Below are 18,461 nucleotides of genomic sequence, written 5' to 3'. Positions count from 1 at the left end.
CAGAGAACTTCTGGAGAAATACCACTTTATTTTGGCCAGTAGTGTGTGTACAGGAGGGTGAACAGATGGGAGAACACACAGCTCAGGATATGCAGCTTGAAGGAACTAGAGGAACTGAGCTGGCTTGGAGAAAAACTAGATCCAAAACACAGTGGAATTACAAAGTAATCCCTGAAATACTGTGGAGTTGCTATGGAGACATGCAGGTGCTCAGACCAACACTGTAGACTAAAAAGATCATTTATAATTATCTGGGGAAAATTAATTATGCTTTTCCATATAACTACTGTATGTAATTGTAATAACTAAGGACCAAAAAAGGACACAGTTATACAACATTTGTTACTATCCAGGGTTTCTGCTCCACACCACTTTCCAAGTCTTTATGCTAAAAGAAGTAAAAGTATTTCTAAAAAGCATAGACTTATAACCATATGCTAGATCTGTGGTGCTTGTAGAGAGGATTGGAGTCTCCTGGGTGTAGAGGTAATTTTGTTTTGCCTTTTTAAATAAATTCAATAAAACTGTATTTATTGTTATGGCAAGTAAGGCCAAGTGTGTGCTCACAGTCCAGATCTTTTGTGCAGGGCAGCTCTCTCTGCAGATCAATCAGTTCTTCAGCTAAGTGTGACATACATTTCAAGGCACGCATTCACAAACGATGTTTTTTCTGTAACTCTGAGCCAGAGCTATTCAATTAGCAAAATTGAACTCTTCCATTCCATTCCCATAATTTTTTAAAACCTTGTACCTTCTACCCAGGTTTCAAACCGCAACACTAGCTGGAAGAATTTAATATTTCCATTTGAGTAATGGCCTTTAGCTTAAGTTTGTTCATTCTTTCCTATATTTTAAATTAGCTGCAAGTTTGAGGGGGGAACATTTGCAACAGCTTAGGTTTGTATTTTCTACTGAGGGCTGTGAGACATTCAGGACGTTCCACAGTAGTGCTTGCCCTTCAAAATTGTGGATTTAGTCTCAGTTCTGCAGTCCTGTATTCAGGAGGCTGTTGATGTGATGTTAAGCTAATAACAATGTGTTAAAATACTAGACAAGCTTTCTGGGGAAACAGAGACCATGGAGTAATATTTGCAAAACACAGGGAAAGCTGACATCTGCAAAGTGGTTTATTGTGGCGTCTTTCAGGCCTAATCCTTAGTTATTCTACTTTGCCTGGAAAACCTCTGGTTTGTGTGACCATTTTTGTGTATCATATCTGCTTCTATTCCAGTTGTATCTACAGACCCTTTTCCTAGTCTGGCACACAGCACTGAGTGGTGAGCTTTGCTGTTCCCAAAGTGGAATACAATCTTAACCCAAAAAATAAGTCAAAACCCAAACAAACCACACAACAAAATGGATTGAGAGCATGAAGGAAGGAAAGAGCCTCCCTTGAGAAATCCCAGTGGCCTCAAGCCAGCAGTACTGGTTCCCTTTACAAACCTATACTGCCTATCAAGAGGATAATGGTTATCATCACATATGCATGTTCCCATACCTCATTTTATGAAGAGTTGCTTCACTTCAATCTCCGTAGGACTAAATTGGAGTTCTACACACACTCTCCTCCTCCCAGAAAAACACACCATACACCCTGGATGGTGCTTCTCCCACCTTCTCTTCATGAGGGTGCTGGGTATTAACTCTGCAATATAATGAGTGTTTCAGTCCAGTTTCTATGTGCTCTGCAAACCTGATTAACATGTCATTTTTCTGTAGGGGATGGTCTCTGCATCAAAAGGGGTTACCTTACTCATTTTATGCCTTTTGCACTGTTCTCGGTGGGTAAATGTAATCTCCCTGGAGCCCTGTAAATTACTGTGTGAGAAAGTGCAGACTCGGAAGATGAAAAATTCAACTTAGGTTTATTGAATGACTTTTCATGTCAAGTCAGGTTTCTTTGTTTTCTGATTTATTCTCCAAATAATATCTGCTTTCTTGTCTGTGTTTCACTAACAGAAATTGTTCAGTGAAGCTGCCTATTTTCCTGTTATTTTTCACTTATCCCCGGGTGGGAGAGACATCATATCTGAACACAGGAAACTCTCCCTTGACTTATTCTTGTAAAATTCACTTTGCCATTTCCCCCTGTAAAATTCACCTCAATAGCATAATTTACCTGTTCCAGAATATCACAAGAGAGAGGTATCTTTGGGAAGAGATTAAAGTATCCTGCTTGTGTAACAAAAGTGTAAAATAGCAACAGAGTATGGCACCCAGATATAAATATGGGGCAAACTCGAAGCTTTTTGTTGACGTTTTTTGCTGATAAATCAATACGTGCAGGTAAGCGATGAATACAAAACATCGGCGATGTTATAAGGCATCTTACGTGGATGGCTGTAAGTCATGTCAGGCTTTCAACATGCATGCATTTTTAAAAAGTTAAACGGCACCCTATGAAGTTGTTTTATTCTACGTACGAAAGCGCGAGCCGTTTTACCCCGAGCAACAGTGACAGCACATCCCCGCCTGCGGCTGCGGAAGGCAGGGCTGAGGCTGCGCTCGGGACGGCCGGTCCCCGCTCGCTCCGCCGTCCGCTGCCGAGTGTCGCCTCCCGGTGCCGGCGGTCGCGGTGCCGCCGCTCGCGGTGCCGGCGGTCGCGGAGCCGCCGCTCGCGGTGCCGCCGGGCGCGGAGCCCCCGCTCGCGGTGCCGCCGGGCGCGGTGCCGCCGCTCGCGGTGCCGGCGGTCGCGGAGCCGCCGCTCGCGGTGCCGGCGGTCGCGGAGCCGCCGCTCGCGGTGCCGCCGGGCGCGGAGCCCCCGCTCGCGGAGCCCCCGGTCGCGGTGCCGCCGCTCGCGGTGCCGCCGCTCGCGGTGCCGCCGGGCGCGGAGCCGCCGGGCGCGGAGCCGCCGGTCGCGGTGCCCCCGGGCGCGGAGCCCCCGCTCGCGGTGCCGCCGGGCGCGGAGCCGCCGGGCGCGGAGCCGCCGGGCACGGAGCCGCCGGTCGCGGTGCCCCCGGGCGCGGAGCCCCCGGTCGCGGTGCCGCCGGTCGCGGTGCCCCCGGGCGCGGAGCCCCCGCTCGCGGTGCCGCCGGTCGCGGTGCCCCCGGGCGCGGAGCCGGGCGCGCTGGGGGGAGGCGCTGCGCGGGGCTCCGGCGGGAGGCGGCCGGGCGCCGGGACAGCCGCGCCCCGCGCGGAGCGGCCCCGCGCCTGCCCGCGCCGCTCCGGGCCATGGCGGCGGGGGCGGGCCGGGGCGGGGCGGCGCGCTGACAGGCAGCCCGGCCCGGGGAGCCGCGGTAAACAGGAGCCGGGGAAGAGCTGCGGGAGACCGGCCTGGCAGGAGCCTCCCGGCCCCGCGGCCCGCCGCCTCCCGGCCCCGGGCATGGGCAGCAGCAGCCGCCGCAGCCGGAGGAGGAGCCGCCGGCCCGGGCCCTGTGCGGGGCACCACCGAGGTAGGCTCGGCCGCCGCCCTGGCCGCGGGCAGCCGCCGCTTCCTCCGCGGGGGCCGAGCCGGGTCCGGCGCCCCTCCGGCGCCGCGGGGCCGGGCACCGAGGCCGGGCACCGAGGCCGGGCCCGGGGGCGGCCGGGGCGGGCCGGGGCGGGCCGGGGCGGGGGCCGCTGCCCCGGGGCCGCCGCCCCGCCGCCGCCGCTCGCCCCCGCCCGCAGGGTCCGGCAGGTGAGGGCGAGCGGCGGCCGGGGCCCGGCCCGGCTCCCCGCGGCCCCGCGCAGCGCCGGGGCAGGGGCGGCGTGGGGCGGGCTGCTCCTCCGGCGGAGCTGGGGAAGCGGCACCTAATTCCCCGGTAAGAGGCTTTCCCACCTCCGCCGTCTTTGTCTGCACAGCCTCAGCTGCTGCTGCGGGCGCTGGGAGCATTAGTGTTGCTGCGGGGCAGCCGGGAGCGGATCAGCTGTGGGAAAGGGACCGTGTTTGCACCCGGTGTCCCGTTAGGAGGAGAACGCGAATTCGCGTTCCGTGATCAACGTGCAACAGAGATACGCCAGGGAGAAAACAGTGCAGAAGGTGTGCTGGTAACAACGTGTTCATCAGGAGTCCCGAAGTTTCACGGCAGACTAAGGAATAGTCAGAATTCCTTCATGCTTCTTGGAGCTAGTTGGCAGGCAGAGTAATGCTCGAGTTGTTCCAAACTGTAACACTTTAACTTCGCCTCATTTTAGTACGCTAAAAGTGCAAGCAAAGCGAGAATTACAACGTGCCAGTGCCAGATCAGTTGTCTCAAGCTGCGGTGCAAGAGGTGCAAGAGCGGCTCGGCTCTGCGGTTGGCAAAGGACTGGTCTATTTCCAAGCATCGCAGATCCGTGAAATAACGCAGCAGTATAAACATAGAAGGGACAATTTAGCTAGAGCTAGAGTGGAGGTGGAAAGAGATACTGGAAGGAAGATGGGGGTGGGAGAGAGCCGGTCTGACAGTAACACTTAGCTGAAGCAGCAGCAGTCTTTACGAATTTGTGCTTCTAAAATTGGTTTGGAGTAGTGTCAGATGAGGCTGAGATTGATCTAGCAATAGTCCTAGTCAAACATTTTCAGAGAAAAGTTTTCTTTGAAAAACACTTCATTTGTTAGACCTAAGATATTTTGTTTGAAGTCTGTCAACATTGATCAGTTTCTACTGGAGCAGAGTTCTGCTAAGCCTGCCTGAGGACCAGGATTGTTGGAATCATCAGCGTTCCTGGCTCAGGGGTATGCCCTAGCACCTGGAGTAATACCTGCTGGGGGTGTTAGCAGCTTCTCAGCTGTAGCCCAAACTGTTTGGTGCCAGACACTCCTCAGAACAACCTTGTAGCTGCTCAGAGAAAGTGAGACTTGATTCTGCTGTGGTAGGACTGTGGAAGTCTGAACAACTGCCCTTTTGCTGGGAACTTGGCGTGACTTAGGTCTGATGTAAACTTAAGAAATTAACAATTCACTGAACATTTGTTGTTATGGTGTTGGGTTTTCGGTTGTTATTTTGATTTTACTTTTTTACTTGGCTTTCAGCTAGCCCTAAACTAGTTAAAAATAAGTGATTTTCTGTTTTGTGGTGTCACATTGGAAGAAAAGATGCATGCTTTTCATGCCTCAGTGCATGGATGTGGGGCTAGATTGTTGGAAATGTTCAAATGAGGTCTAGTGTTAGAAAATACACCTGTTCCCTGGCTGCTTTTGCACAGTCTTAGCTGTTCTGAGGATGCATTAACTCAGCATGCTGGCTGAACTTTCTGTATTCTCAGGATTAACTTGTTTTGGGTTTTTTATTTAAAATTCTGTTATTTTCGATCCAACATTTTCGACAAGCAACGCCCACATGTTCAAGGGTGAAAGGATTTCCCAGCTACTGAGGCTGTCTCAGGTACTTTAGGCAATGTTCCAAAGTGTCTGACAGACTGATTTCCTTATTGTTCTTCCAAACACTGACATTAGTGGGGAAGGCAGGGCACTGCAGGAATGTGACAAGTTCCAGCAATAATGCTGCTTAAGGAAGGCGTTGAAGGTGGTTGTTGCAAGCCCTGAATTGATCCTGCTGCGTAAGAAAAAGCAGTCTCCTGCTATGGATCTTTCTGCCATATACCTCAGTCAGCCCTAGTGTGCATGACTGATAGCCAGCTTCAGAAAGTGTGAATAATAGAGTGTGCATGGCTATCTGCCAGAAAAAAATGAAAAACAGGAATGAGGTTGTGTCTTTTTTTTTTTCTAATTGTTTTTTATTTTGTTTTGCTCTTGTTCTAACATTGCACCGTCCCCCAAAAATATAAGGAACTTTTGATCCTGTAGAAGTGTTTAACTAGCATTCTTTAAGAGCCAGTAGATGGACCATAAAAAATTAACAGGCATTGAAAGAAGGAATTTCCAGGAACCCTGAACAACCTGTGCTTGGACTATGTCTGTGTGTGGCAGACAAATAGTGAATAGCAAAGCTGTAGAAGGCTATAAGGAATGAAAAACTTGAAGTCTGGGAAAATCTTCCCTTCCAGGGCATAAGGTATTAGAGGGTAAATCTTCCTGAGGGACAAGTTATCTGTTTACTCCTCTTACTCCTCGTGCCAGTTCTTTCTTGGGAGCATCTAGTGCTGGCTGCTGCAGGAACTGGGTGAACCATGTAAATTTCACATTTAATTCACTGTATTAATTTCCATAGTGATACAGAACTCATGCAGGGTTTGCTGGGACTTCTGTTTTGCTGACTTGTGGAATGACTGCAAAGATCTGGTGGCAGCTTGATGTAGCATTACACTGCTGGGTGGGCTTTGTTCACTGTGAATTTTCACAGCTCCAGATTGTTGAAATGCTCTTTGCTGAGATAGGGTCAGTTTTGCTAGTTCTGTTTGAATTTTACTGAAAACTTCCCAAAAGCACTCTTAATTTCTAAACCAGATTATTTTTCACTGTTTCCCACAATGTTTTTGTGAGATTTATCAAGGCATCCACATTCATGTGAAGCATTAAAAAACCAAATAATGGATTATGTAGTGTTTGTTTATTGATTCTGGGGAAGGTAAATAGACAAGAGCCCTTGGAATCCTGGTCTTCTTTCAGTTAAAGGTATGCTTTAAGAACTTTGTTACTCTTAAATGTAACTGATCACCAGACAGCTGGACAGTTCACCAACAGCAAGAGATCTTAACCATCAGCAGTTTCTTGTGCTTGCAATTTCTTTTCCCCACGGACTAAGAAGGAAGGCAGGCCTTTATATGTCCTGCTGGTTATCTTGTTTGGGCTGATCTAGATCAAAGGTGTTTGTAAATTACTGTTAAACTTCTCTGTCTTTTAAAATGAGCACCACTATGGAGCTCAACATTTGGTACCTGCAGGCAAGTAGTGGGGGTCGGGGGAGGATTAGTAGCAAATCTTGAATTTCACCTGGCAGAATGTCATGGTTGATTGGACTCAACTGAAAACAGTGTTGGAAATTTTAGCTAAAATACACATGTATTACCTATGTGTAATGGGTGGAAAATAGTGAAAAGTTCTAGAAAGTGCAGCTGAGATTTTCCATAGTTATATGAAATAAAGGCAGCAGATGAGCACTTTCTCCCTGGAGACTCATTTAAGGATTCCAGCTGTAAACCTTGCAAAACATGTAGCCAAAATTCGTAAGGGATATAAATACTGTATATTTTGGGGGTAGGTAAGTCCTGTGTATCAGCTGGGAATGCCTTGATATCTACCCTTCAAAGGGCACCAGACACATGTCACCAGTCCATTTTGCAGGTGAGGCTGCAGATGAACAGCACCAGAGTTTCTCCTTGGGAAAACAGGCATTGGACTTAAGAAGGTCATTTAACAGGTCACTTCTACCTCAGCTAAGACTGAGTTTGTCTCCCAGTTTGGTTGTGGCTTCAGTAAGATCATGTGTTTAGGCACCATCGAGAGAAGAGGTTCACTACAAGGAATAAAAATGTTGCCAGCTTGCTCTCTCCTGAGCTGGTAGCTTGACTTCTGTCATGTCCTCGACACAGGATGAGAAATTTCTCATCAAGGGTGAACTGGATGAATCAAAGGGTCAACTGGTTAATACGGGAAGGAAAGAAAGACAGGTGACAAACCAAAAAAGAAGAAGAAAAAAAAGAATAGGGTTCAAGTTTACACATAAAGTTGCTAATTTTTTAAAAAGCATACTAATCCTTTGTCCTCTCTTCCTCTCAAATGTGCTCTATTTTTAAAAAGCTTTTTGGTTTCTCTTAATGTGTATACTGGGCCTGCAAGGAAAAGTATCTGTAGGGAAAAAAACCCCAATGCTTCTGAATAAATAGCTAGGTTTCCCCTGGGTCTGTTCTGCTGATTCTAATGACCAGAATAATTTGTCATTCAGACTTACTTACTGCTAATAACTCTGTGCTATTGTGCAGTTAGAGGAAGGGAGTTGTGCTTCTGTTCCTGTTGCTAGAGTTGAGTTTGAAGTTCTGCTTTCTCATTACACAAGAATTCCATGGGCACACCACACCAGTGTGTGGGAGTCCACACATTGCCATGACTCCTAGGACTGAAACTAGAAACTGACTTCTAGACATGGGATTTGGGTTAATTTTGCCTCTAGAAAACCACTTGAGTACCATTAACTGAAGGAAGCAACAGGTTGACTGAACAACCTGCTCTATAGTACCAGTTAAATATTGAGGAAGTTTTCAGTCAGATCTTCTACAGTAAGCACTTCTCTTGGCAGTGGACCTGGCCTTTACTTTCCTGGGAGAGGGAAGGTGATGTCACAGGATTATTGGTGGGAACCCCTTGTCTCCAAATTACTGCAGGATTTACAAAAGGGATGTCTTTGTTTAATGTCATCTGTAAAGGTCTCATAAAGCATTCCTTTGTTGAAGAGACTCCTTCAAAACCAATGAGAGCTGTAGGAAGACAAAGCCTTCTCTGCCTATTTATATTTGCTTTCCCTGTCACTGGCTCCTTGTCTCATCCAGGACAGAGGATTAATCTCTCTGATCCTTCTATTTCTAGTTGTAAAAGCACAGTATGCTATTCAGGGTGATTCACTACTATGCCAATCCTTGTTATAATCTCTTGTAACTATGAATGCATCAGTCAGAAGAGAAAGGCTAATGGAAAAACGTGGCATATTTCTGTGTATGTAATTTTTTTCTATGTGCATATAAATATTTATGGGAAGAATGATGGATTAGAGAACAGGAAGTGATGCAATACAGGGCTCTGCCATGGTTTCATAACATGGGCCACATTATAGGAAGAAATTCTTGCAAATTACTCTGCTTGCCCTGTCTGAATGCAGTTTTGTCTCCTTCTTGCATATTTTCCATGGCCTCCTTCAGCAAACCAGTCTTAAGGGACTTGCATTTAACAGCATGATGAACTCTGATACAGTAGATAGAAAGTGAAAGTTGGCAGTGGCTTTTTGGTTCATCATACATAAGGAATGTGAAGAGTGTGAGGTAATAGTTTACCATAGCTGATGTCAGAGAAGAAAACACACATGGGAGCAGTCTGACTCTTTCTGAAGTTGACAGTAGGCTTTGATTTTTCATTCTCTTCTAGTAAATGATGTGAGTTCCCCTTGGAGTTCTGCATCCAAAATGTCCTTTTAACTGTGATTATTGTTAGAGCTTTTAGAATAATCATCTTGAGCTTGCCTGCCAAATCTGAGCTAAAAGTGCCAGGACTAGGAAGGACAGTTGTTGTCAGTGCTTTTTCTCTAGTCAATCTGTGACCATTGATTCACAATGAAACTGCTTCTATAAAATATGTCTGTATGTGCATGCATATAATCCACAAAAGCGGGTGGGCTGAAGATTTGCTGCTCTTTGACATTGCAAGTGATCTCTAGAGGAAAGGATTTTTTACACCAAATATGATAAATACATACTGAACTAAATGTTATCTTGTTTCAATGAGAAGAAAACAATCTGCTTAGCTTTAAAAAGAAGAGGAAGTTCTGTTGCAGCTAAATAGGGGTCTTTTTTGTGAGAGACAGGAAATCTGAGTCTTTTTTCCTGCTTCTGGCCTGTTTTCCAGTTTCAGTTACTTCACCTATGCACACCTTAGTTTCCTGTAACTCGGCTGTCATCTGTATTATGATATTTGTAGAATTCTTGGATTTTTGTTTAAATTGTTTAACCTGTTCTCTAAGGGGAAGTGGGCTTATGCAATTACACTGCCAGTAACTTCTGAACTCGTTGGCTAAATGTCACATAATTGCCGGAACTTTAGCTGTTGCAGAAAGAATGGAATATAAATTGCAATGTCACAGCTGAGAACTGCAGCCCTACCCTGTGCCAAAGCCTGTGGAGATGGCACTTTTAAAACATAAGCTAGGCCACATGGATGAGATGGCCCTATGAAACCTACAAACACAGGATACCAAATGCAGCATCTCAGACTGTGCTAATCCTTCTGTTGTGGAATGGCCTTCTTCCACTGCAAGGCCTTCTGAAGGCTTAGAGGAAATTTAAAGTATTGTTACCAAATTAGAGCTGGCATGATGCAGCAGACTCTTCACAAAATTAATGTCTGATAACATAAGGGGGTGGAGGGAGGAGATACCCATGTAAAATTACATGATTCTTGTCAGGCTGGCTTGATCTTGGGAATTAGCAAAAAATAGTAGCAGGTTTGATTAAAATATTGGAAGGGAGTTTTAACTTTGCTCTTGGCATAATAAAGCAGAAGCCAATAAAAGCAAGATCACATTGCAGCCTTCTAAACACATTGGTGTTCTTATGCAGTGTTTTCCTATTGAAGCCTTGAAATATCTTGTTTTGGGGCATAAAAACTGTATATTGCCTCTTGGCAGTTCCTTTGTGTGAGGCATGTATGTTGTTTCTGTGATTATTTTGACAGCAATGTTCAGCTATTTTGCACCCTTCTTCTTAGGGTCAGACCTGACAGGGGAGGATAACTCATACTGAGACTGCTCAAGTTGAGTATTTCTGATGTTGCAGAAAGTCTCACCAATCATTCCAAAATTGCAAGGCTCGAAAGGTCTCACTTGAATAAGTGAGCTGCTGTATGCTTTGGCAGGGTATGAGAGAGAGTCCTGCTCTAGTACACCTGCAGAGCTCTGCAGTTACTGAGACCTTTTAGAGATGACTATCTTTTTATGTGCCATCCTGGAAGTATAGGAAAACTGCCCTGTGAAGTTTTCCAGGCAAATAATGGAGGACTTGCAACACTATTGTAATTTCAAAATGGCAAGAAGTTCAAAATTATTATTCTCTGACCTTTTCTAATCTATATGATTACTTTCTTAAATGAAATGTGTGCCTTTGTTTCTAGTGAGGCAGTGTGCAAGTGATAGAGCTGCAGCTTCGAAGCAGCAGGAGATGGCCCTGCCAGAGCCCTGTGCCTCATACTAAGTCTGCCTAAGTGCTCCTTGCATTTTACCCCTGCTCAGTAAGGCTGCATTTGAGATGCTACTAATGAAGTATGGAAGCATCTGCTCTATATATCTGCATACCAAATGCAGTAGGGTGAGTCTGACATATGCTTTGCAGTGTTTTGGTGATGTTTTTCTTCCCAGGATCTCCCATGGTGAGTGTTTGGTGTTTTGGGGATACTGAAGCACTTGTTTCTGGCCCAGACCTAGGCTTTTATTTACTGGTGGTATTGGTATCAACTTCTCCAAACACAAGGCAAGGATCCCAGCTCAGTTGCAGTCAAACATGTGTGATTCAAGATACAATTTCTCACTCACTTTCCTTTGTTAGCGATACCCTGGCAAGCATAGCATCATGTGGTCCAGCAGCCTGAGAGCAAAGAACTCAGGATCAGTTCCTTATATAGAGGGGAAATTAGATCATTCATGCATTTTATTCTTGGCTGTGATCTTTCATTGTGTCTTGTTAGATATTTGTTATGATTGTTTGCTTTCTCTGTCTACTTGTCAGCTTGGACACGTGTTCAGTCTGTCTCATCCATCTTTGCCTACCAGGAAGATTTTTAGTTGGCATGTTCTCACTTTGCAGATCTCTAGGTGTTTTGCAGAGACTTGGTAGGGCTGTGATGCCCTGCAGGCATCGTGCTGGTTGGCTGTTTGTCAGCTGCCTTTCCAAGTCCTCATTAGCTGCTGTGTTAAGGCTCTCTGCCCTGTAAGACCTGCATGGCTTTGGCTTAGTCTGTCTTTACTGTCCATGCCGCGTGCAGGGGTTGTGGGTGGAGGCTGCAGGTTCTGCTTCAGGGAGATGCTCTGTTCAAGAAAGGTACGTTTTCCAGTTGTATCCTGGTGCTCTGGTGTTATCTCTCTTTCCACATGACGCTACAAAGCATACACTTATCCCTTGTCACACAGTTTGCATTGCTGCTTCTATGAATAAGGGAAGAGAAACTCAGAGAGCTGATGATCCAATCTCTGAGTGATTGCCTTTGAGCTATATCCTCTGTGGCTCATGGACAGTCTTTGTGGTTGATGTAATCTAACTAATGCATATGAGAGACATCTGAGCCAGGAATTGGGAATTTAATAAGATGATGAAACTGTTGGGTTTCAAGTCTGAAAGTAATTCTTGTCAGCAGGGGATGGGAGTGGAAAGCAACTTGACTGTACACAGTGCATCCCAGCAAGGTCAGTTACGTGGACATACTGCTTTTCTGAGATGCAGTTTATTCCCTGTGTCCAGCGACCCCTCTGAGTCAAGGACAGTTGGCAAGTTTCTGAGCAAGCCTTTCTTCTGTGGGCCTCTGTTTCTTCTGTTATTATAATGTGCCAAAAAAAGAAAATCACTAGCAGGCTAAGTCATGCTTTAACTTAGTGAGCAATAAAGCAGTGTGTTATGCTGTCTCTGGGCCTTCTGTGACCCCTTCTAGAAAAGATGCCACTCCAGCATGACAGCTGGCAAAGGGATGGGTTACTCCAGCTTGCAATTGCTTTCACTGCTGGCATGGGAAGATGACTCTGCCTTTTCCGATTTCTCCATCTCCCCTCGCCATTCTTTCTTGGCTTTGAGTGAGAAACTTGAAGATGTTAAGTACTTTCTTGGGTTTATGGTAGCTGCTTTGTTTTTGTCTTTGCTGATAGCTGATGGCTTTTGAAGAGATACTAAATGTTGTATTGAAAATTTGTGTGTAAAATATAGTTGTAGACAAAGCAGTAAATAATCTGCAGCTGAGTGCAGCTCAATCAGACAATTGCTAAAAATAATCTACCTTCTAATTCCACTGGTGATCTGTAATTGGAGAAGTCTTCTAATTCATAACCCGCATGTAGGACAAGATCAGAGACTGAAGTGGTTTTGCCAGGCTGGAAAGAATCAGTATTTGGGGAGGTAATTTTGGGGGGCAGACCAGCTATTCTGACACTGATAGTAGTAACTTTGCTTTGCATTTATGCTGAGTCTTTGCCCCAGCTAAATGCTGTAGGGTGCAGTTTTTCCAGCAATTTCTTCTTTTATAAGGAAAGAGGATGCCCTCCTTGGTGGGCATCTGCTTCCTAGAGATTTTATTTTTTCTTCAAAAAAACCCACACCTACCCCAGAAAACCCAATCCATGAGCAGAGAAATAACATATGTGTGTTATGTTGTTTCCTGCTTGAAAATGTTAGGTTGAGCATTTTAAGACAGCTGTGTGACTTCGCTGCAGAAGCAGCATGGCAAGGAAGAGGGAGCCTTTTCAGCTGAAGTATTTCGTATTTCCTGAGATTGGGGTCTGAATACTTCCTAGCCACTTGTCGATTTCATTTCTTAAGTTTGATGACTTCTGTTGTCTGTAATGAGGCAGTGAGAGATCAGCTGGCCTTGCTGAGATGTGAAACTTCTGTTAACTCTTCAGGAAACGTAGGGGATGTGAGCTTGTTCCAGATTATTTCTTTGTAAGATAATGGTAATGTTGCCAGGTAATGCCATTCACTGAATAGCATGTGTCCCTGAAAAACAGGGAGTGTAACTTCCTGAAGCTCAAGGCTTTATGCCTCTTTCAGAGAGAGCACAGGCAATGGAGAAGCACCGTGCCAGGCACAAGGTCACTTGTGATGCAGAGGGGACCATGCCTGTTCCTAGGCACTGCTTCCTGTAGAGCCCAGAGACTGAAGGGAGTGATTGGGTCCTCTAAGAGGAAAGCAGCAGTGTTTTGGTCACTGGTGGGTTCCTGTCACTTCAGAAATAGCAGAAGAGGAAGACTTCTTTAGTCTTTATATACCTTGTGAACATCTTGATGTGCTGTACAGCCCATGTGTGGGAGCCTGTGCTAAAGATGGGACTATCTAGAATTGAACAAGCCAACTGTTTTAAGTGAGCAGGAAACAGGAGATTTTTGTCTTGACTTTCTAACATCTGTTGCATTGGGAATAGGAGGTAGTTTTCTTTTTTTCAACTGAGAAAGAAAAAACAAACTTTCATTTGCCATTTAAAATGATTAATAGAGAAATATGTCGTTATCTCTCCATTAGCCTGATTTGATAGATGTTCATATTATTTGTCTGTAGTTATTTTTCATCTGCTCTTTGGGAGAGCAAATGCCCGTGAATATTATCATTGTAGCTACTTAGAGAAGGAAACTAGAAAGTCAGCTGGTATGGGTACTGGAAAACATGGAGGAGAGTAGGGTGGAGTTGTGTGGGTTTTCCTCTCTGCAGTGAAGGGTGCTGTTGATGTAAAAATTCCATAGGTTCAATGCTTGCCTCTTTCTTCAGCAGTAGATTTTCCACAAGGACTAAGGATATTTTAGCTTGATAAATAAATAACTTTTTTTCTTCTGGCTTTCAATTTCAGCAGACACCTGATAAAAATTACTGTTTCTTCCAGGTTTTGACATCATGAATGTTTCAGGTTTTACAGTAGTGCTCATTTGCACCAGAGTGGCATCGGTCTTTTTTAGTACACTTGGCTCATCTCACTAGCTCCTGTTTAAACTAATTTAAAGCAAATACCATCTGCTTGGGGAAATGACAGAAAAGCCACTTCTAAATGTGAGATTGGGTTGAAGACTGTGACATCTCAATTGGCATGAGTGATGTGGCCATACTCCTGAATTTTATTTCCTTGTTTGGAGAACTTCATATAGCAGCTTCTTTAACTGCCTTGTAGATATGCAACAGCATCCCAGTATCCATTCCATTGTGTTGCTCCAGCTGTCACCAGGTTCATTCAAAACCACCTTTTGTCCCACAGAATTTTGCTATCTGATGGCTTGGGCTTCCCCTCACCCTTACTAGACACTTGGAGATTGCTTTGTTACACATGCTGGAGTAAAAACTGGTAATCATTTAAGAGTGGGTCAGAAGGTCACTGCAAGTCAGCTCTTCTCCAGCTGCAAGAAGCAGACCTGTGCAGTTCTAAGTGTTTCTTGTTAGTAAGCACCATTTTTCTGTACCTGGGTATTTCACTCTGTCTCAGTTGCTTTCTGCAGCTGGCTGTGTTTGGCTGGCACTGAGCAGCTAGTGGATGATAACTGGACTTTACTGCTGTAATTCTGGTGATAGAAAGCTGTGATGGGTTTGCTTTTTTCTATACAGGTATTGCAGGTGCATAGGAAGGGATTGGTGGCTGTTTCTCTCAATTTGTCATAAAATCTCTAAACTTCTAAATACCCTTAGAAATTAAGGGACTAATACTGGGTGGGACAGAAAGGGTCAACACTTGATTGCTGAATTGAGAACAAGGACAATGGATGAAGATGCAACTGCTGGACACTGTTTCCTTGTCTGTGCAAGAAGGCAGTGATTTAAAAGAATCCACAGTCACGTATTCATCTCATGATTGCATCCAGTGGCTATTTTAGGTACAGTGGGGATGAATGGCCCTTTATGGACTGTGGTAAGGAATGCCTTGTCTGTGGGTTTCAGTAATGCCAGTTCCTTCTTTTTGGGTGGCACAGAGTACTATTGTGGGGGAAGGATGGTCAGAACCAGCACACACGTGCCAGCACGCTCGTGTGCAATAACACCCTGTGCGGGTGCTGCACTGCTGCCAGCGCGTGTCGGTGTCAGCTCTGGCACAGGGACCTGGGTGGGACTGTTTGTCAGCCATCTGGAATCAGTTGCCTGGCCTTTAAACTACACCAAGACACTTAAAATACAATGGACACATGCAGCCTTTTTAACCACCTAGCAAATCCCATGATAAGGTTGCAGCTGGAAGTGGCTGTCTTGTTGTGGCACTGGAAGGGATTTAGTTTTGTTCACAGAGCTGGACTCTGCCTATGGGCTTTATATAGCTTTACTTTTTAATGGTAATGCTATGACACAGAGGTTCTTAAACTATAGGCATTAGTTTTCATGTTGAACTCAATGAGAAACATCATCTTTGTCTGCTGAACAACTTTCTCAAATCAAGATTTGGCAATTTTTGGTGGCAATGCAGGTGTGAAACTGAGTGACTCAGATGTGTGTAGTGATGTTATTACTTGTCTTACTGTAGCGCTTCAGTCTGTGCTCTTGGTTGTGCCAGGTACTGTACATTGCCATTGTAAGGAACAAAACAAAAGCTATCTGTGTGGCTGGAACAGCCTGGAAGTGGAAGTACTGTTATCCTTCCATTGCACAGAAGTCACTAAACCAAACAACTCCAATTATTTGCCTTCTTAAAACACAGCCATTGAGCACTGGCTCAACAGTGTATCACTGTTGGTGATGCTTAAAGATGAGCAGCAATGTCTTTGAACCCTACTCCCCCAGCACGTTCTGCCTGAAGGACAAATTCTCATGCAGGTCACAGTATTGGTCCTTCCCACATTGCCTTTTGCACAGGGGCTTCTTGGACATAGCAAATGTACAGAGAAGGTATCAGAATGGATAAAGATAGAAATATAAAGCCTTTAGGGAAACATACTGTGCCTGAGTATATTCCCCAATAAAAACTTCTGACTGAAGTCTTTAATGACTCATGGTATCTCCCTGTATTTAGCATGTATATAGAATTTTTAAATTTGGGGGATTACAAATGACTTCTGGTAGTGAGTTTGCTATCAGAAGTCAGGTTACTTTAAAATATGAGAGTTTATGGCTGAAATCAAACTCATCTGTTTCATGCAAGTTAGCAGAAGAATCAGGTACAAGATGTTTGTACATTGCTCTTTTTACTCTGTATTTGAACTTCTGCAGACTCTGGTTTTAGGCTCTCCAGTTGCTTTGGGCAAGTCCTAAAGAATGTGGTTTATAGGTGTTTCTTCAGAGTTTAAAGGCTTGTCATAGTGATCCAGAAATCTAGATTTTTATTAAAGTTTCCACAGCAAAAACATGTTGTAACTTAAACCTATAAATAGTTACCTGACATTTAACTCATAAATCATTCAAAATACATACATTCTTATGTGCATGGCTTTGGAAATTTCTTACTCACCTGAAGACAAAGAAGGAATGATTTCACATTTCTTCAAAACACAGAATCATAAAATCAATAGTGTATTCTTTTTACTCTGCCTTAAAAGGAGTGTTTTGCCTGGTAGCAATTAAACAATAGCGAAGAATTGTTGATTAGGTACCTGTGTTTGTAAATGGCTTTTACAACTGTTCATCTCTGATGTAATGGAAAATAAGTGATGTAGCACAGAATTTTCCTAAAAATGCATTGTTGTTATCTCTGTACAGTATAGAATGTGAGCAATGTCCTCATTGAACAATGGTGAGATTGTTCTGTTTCATCACTGTCTTGCATTGCAAATATTTATACTGCTTGAGAAACCCAGGCTTTTGTTGTCTTCAATGTAAGTGTGTGCATTTTTTAATAATCTTTAATAATTTTGAAGATGAAAAGACAGAGCAATTTTCCTTGGATTTCCAAACTGATTTAGAGTTTTATGAACACCAAAAGGATTGTAATAGAGAATGGGAAAGGATCATAAATTATCTATAGGTGTTACATTGTATCACCTGTATGGACTTGTGTGCTAGGCTAGAAATTTACCTGCAAATTTCTCTCTCTGGTCTATACATGTATTAGTATGTCTCTTCTTCCATTGGATTATAATCTTCATTACATTTTCTTTTAAAGAATATCAATTGTCACATGGAGCACTTTGCCAAATCACAATGATCGTGTGGGCTTTTTTCCCAATAGACTTGCAGTTATTCTGGAGGTCTGGGGTGTTTCCTTGTCCTTGATATCACTCGCTGGCTTTCTGAGGCATGTCATAGTTTTGTGGGTTTTGCATTTGTGCGTGAGTAGGGGTGAGGGGAGTGTTTTTTGTACTCCCCTCTGTACTGTGGACCTCCCGTGCCGATTGCAGGACGATCTGCAATTGCAGTCGACCAGCTGCAGCAGTCTTGGTGGACCAGTCCCAAACCTGTGTTCACACTGTGATGGAATCCATGTAGGCTACTGCTGTGCATTACTTTTGGACATGCAGTGAAGAAGGAAAGACAGCTTTTCTCAGAAACTGTAGGAATGCTGTAGGCAATGAATATTCTCTGACAATGAATATTATAATGAAGCAAATCTTCATGTATATCTTTAGAAAAATTTAAAGTTGTGTGATTAAGACACAATTTTTGATCTGCAGGGTGGCTTCAGTGCCAAATTGGAGTGAAGAATAGAATGCCTTTTCTGAGAGGGGCATTAATTTCTCAGGAAGCCAGTCTCTACTCATGCTGGGAGTTGATGGGATCATGGCTCAAAGTGATAAGGCAAACCCCAAACAGGCTGTCATGTAATGTCCTGCTTGCAGCAAAGCTGTGAAGACTCACAGCTTGCTGTGAGTGTGATTCATGTTCTTGCTCTGTTCAGAAGCAAGATGTCTTTAATGTGAAGGGGTGAGGAGAAATGGTGATTATTGAGACAAGAGAGTGAATGGCACCCCCTTTTGCAAATAGATTTAGGAATTCGGTGGAGCAGGTAGAGGAATTTGCTGGCTGAGAAAACAGGAGTCCTGTCTGTTACTTCTCCCGGTCTCCACCGTTAGGACTTTCCAATGTAGAGAAACATTAACTCTTGCTTTACTCTTGCTTTTCTTTTTGCTTGTTGTAGTTTGAGACTGTCCCAGGGATTATTGCTGATGTTATTATGGTCTGTTTCATAAAAAAATACATAAAGGGAGTTTCTTAATGTCTGTGAACCAGCAGATCGCTGATGCTAAAGAAGTTTTGCATCTGTAGCAGGAGCTTACTGCTCCAGGTGTGTGTGGAGCACCTGGTGCTTT

General features: G+C 44.5%; 1 protein-coding gene across 3 annotated transcripts in view; it reads left to right on the top strand.

Moving 5' to 3' along the window:
- The first annotated feature begins 3,252 nt into the window (after window positions 1-3,252).
- The window catches only part of MARCHF8 (membrane associated ring-CH-type finger 8), an 85,504-nt gene continuing 70,295 nt past the window's right edge, over window positions 3,253-18,461 (top strand). For 2 of the 3 annotated variants that reach the window (XM_085582484.1, XM_077784611.2), the window contains exon 1: window positions 3,253-3,392. The gene's annotated coding sequence lies outside the window, so the exon portion shown is untranslated. Of the gene's footprint in view, window positions 3,393-3,602; window positions 3,741-18,461 lie in introns of those variants that run through there. The other variant, XM_085582482.1, reaches the window with a different exon arrangement.

Source organism: Lonchura striata, chromosome 6 (assembly GCF_050655825.1).
Source record: "Lonchura striata isolate lonStrDom1 chromosome 6, ASM5065582v1, whole genome shotgun sequence".
In the NCBI taxonomy this organism is placed as follows: domain Eukaryota; kingdom Metazoa; phylum Chordata; class Aves; order Passeriformes; family Estrildidae; genus Lonchura; species Lonchura striata.
Note: the sequence above shows the minus strand (reverse complement) of the source record. Positions and strands in the feature narration are given on the sequence as shown.